At 28.2% G+C, this 2,652-nt stretch overlaps 1 protein-coding gene across 2 annotated transcripts in view; it reads left to right on the forward strand.

The window, feature by feature from the left end:
* The first annotated feature begins 556 nt into the window (after window positions 1–556).
* LOC100575066 (peroxidase) overlaps window positions 557–2,652 on the forward strand; it is a 14,916-nt gene continuing 12,820 nt past the window's right edge. For both annotated transcript variants that reach the window (XM_029486818.1, XM_016807112.2), the window contains exon 1: window positions 557–606. The gene's annotated coding sequence lies outside the window, so the exon portion shown is untranslated. The remainder of the gene's footprint in view (window positions 607–2,652) is intronic.

Here is a 2,652-nt window from a genome sequence, read left to right on the forward strand (position 1 = left end):
TATATTATTATACTATAGCAACCCCTCTCCCTAGTCCCCGCTCATAATTGCAAACTATTGGAAGTAGTGTCGATGGACACCTCTCCGGGTTTGCCCCCTTCCCTTCCCTCATGCTGCCACGTCTAATACACAAATGTTAAACTATTTACTCATTGTATTATTATTGTGTATACAGATCGTAAATATCTTTTACTAATAAATAAATTTAAAAAAAAACACAAGTGTTATTTCGTGGTTTACAATGAAAATTCGTAATTTATTACAGTTCTAATAATGTTATGTTATAGGTATTGTGTAAAATAATTAATCTAATTTGATTGCATAAAAGTCTATTTAGGTAATTATATTATATTTTGAGTGGGATTTTTTAAACACATAATTACGTAAGTAATGGTAATGGTTTTTTTTTTCGTAAGTAGTGTTTAATTTTAAAATTACCTGCGTACCTAGTATAATTAAATAAAGTGAACTTAATAGATACCTATAAATGAAAATATTCGTTACAATTATAAAAGTGTAAAATATGTGTTATTTCGTATTGGCGTAGATAAGTATTTTCAAAACATTTCAGATTGATAACAGTTGAATTTACAAATAATTCTAATAGTAAGTATAACTCATACACATAATAGTTCTATTATGTCTATGGTATAACTACGCTGTATATGTATTTATGGATATATTAAACTTTCGTTTAATGTTATTACTTATCAGTCGGTTTATGTTATTTGATTTGTCCTGTACCTAAATACAGTGGCGTATTAAAATTTTTTTTTGCGTTGGGGGGAGGGGGGTTAAAAATAAGTAAGTGTATAGTATTATAAAAATACATTTGAATATAATTTAAAAGTTACAACCCAAAATTTTCAAGTACCTTTAGTCCGATTTTTCGTACTTATGCTACGAAAATACCTATCGTTAAAATATGATATTGCTTCCCTGATCTTCCGTTAAAACTCTTCAATGCGCGATATTTTTTTTTTTTATCAATTAAAATTTTATAAACTAATTTATCTTTGAGGAATTCGGGAAAAATAATTAAAAAAATATTGGAATAATAGTTTTTTGTAGAAAACGAATTTTCAGTTTGTTGCAAATATGCAACATTGCGCACCAAAGTCATAAATATTTTTAATACAACTATATTCATTCCATCTTGGATATATTTTTATTAATTATAAGAATTAATCATTATAACAAATAAAATTCATAATTAAATCATAATAACAATAAACTTTTCAATTAAAATTATAAAAATATCTAAATAGTAATAAAAACATAAATAATAATATCTTATATGATATAGCACCTTTTATCACATAAAATATAATAGGTTATAAGAATTTATAAGAATAAATCATAATAACAAAAAAAAAATCGTAATAAAATCATAATAACAATAAACTTTTCAATTAAAATTATAAAAATATCTAAATAGTAATAAAAAACATAAATAATAATATCTTATATGATAGCACCTTTTATCACATAAAATATAATAGGTTGTATTTTGAGATCATTGTGTATGAAACTTTCCAATTTACATAAATAACAATTGCACTTAGTACATTTTATGTATGTGAAACCCTTACCCCTTACATCGAGGAAACTTACAGCGTCCTCTTTTGTCTTGTGGTCTTGGAATATGACCAGTGTTGTCAGTTCTTGAATCTTTGGTAGGGATATGTGTAGGCCTGGTTCTATTTATCCTTTTCATAAGAGCTTCCAAAGAATTTGATCGCCTACCTCTTGTTGGTGTACAAACTCCAGTACTAGTGAGTGTAGAATCAATTTCTGCTCTCCAGTTAGCTAATGTGTAGTTCACCAGCTCATTGTTTTCATGTTGACACCTTTTGTACAAAAGCCATGAATTTACTATGGAAACATCAATAAAATGATACCATAACCGAATATACCATTTTCTTGATCGAAGCTTAATTTTGTATCTGCCTATCAAGCCATCTAACAAGTCAACTCCTCCCATAAAACGATTGTATTCTTTTACAACAAAAGGACAATCCACATCTACTCTCGTTTCAATTCATCGATCGAAACGTTTCAACATACTTTTGGGTTCAGCACCTGCATATGTAGATAAAAAAGTTACAATTTTATTATCTTTCTAGGTTGTTATGGATAATGGTGTTGACTTATATGAACTAATTCTCTCTGCAATAAATCCACGCTTTTCTTTCTTCATTGGTTTTTCATCTGGAAGTTGATTATTGGGAACTCTATTTCGCCGAACAGTACCCAGACCTAATATACCTCTATCATAAAGATGTTCCATTAATGGCACTGAAGTATAATAATTGTCAAAATAAAGCCTATGGTTTTTATTATTTGGAACATCTTTAGTCAAGCGAATTACCACATTACCACTAGCACCAATATCAATGTCATTAAATTTGGGATAATTTTCCTGCCCTGTATACACTTCTATATTATATGAGTACCCTTTATAATCACATAGTACAAACAGTTTATAACCCCACTTATGGGGTTTGTTGGGCATGTACTGTTTTAAAATATTTCTTGCTTTAGTTGAACACATTTGTTCATCTAACGATAGGTCCCTTAAATAGGGTATTTTACCAAATTGATTATTCAAATAACTGACAAGCGGTCTCAGTTTAAAAAGTCGATCATAAT

This window comes from Acyrthosiphon pisum, chromosome A1 (assembly GCF_005508785.2).
Source record: "Acyrthosiphon pisum isolate AL4f chromosome A1, pea_aphid_22Mar2018_4r6ur, whole genome shotgun sequence".
Taxonomy (NCBI): Eukaryota; Metazoa; Arthropoda; class Insecta; order Hemiptera; family Aphididae; genus Acyrthosiphon; species Acyrthosiphon pisum.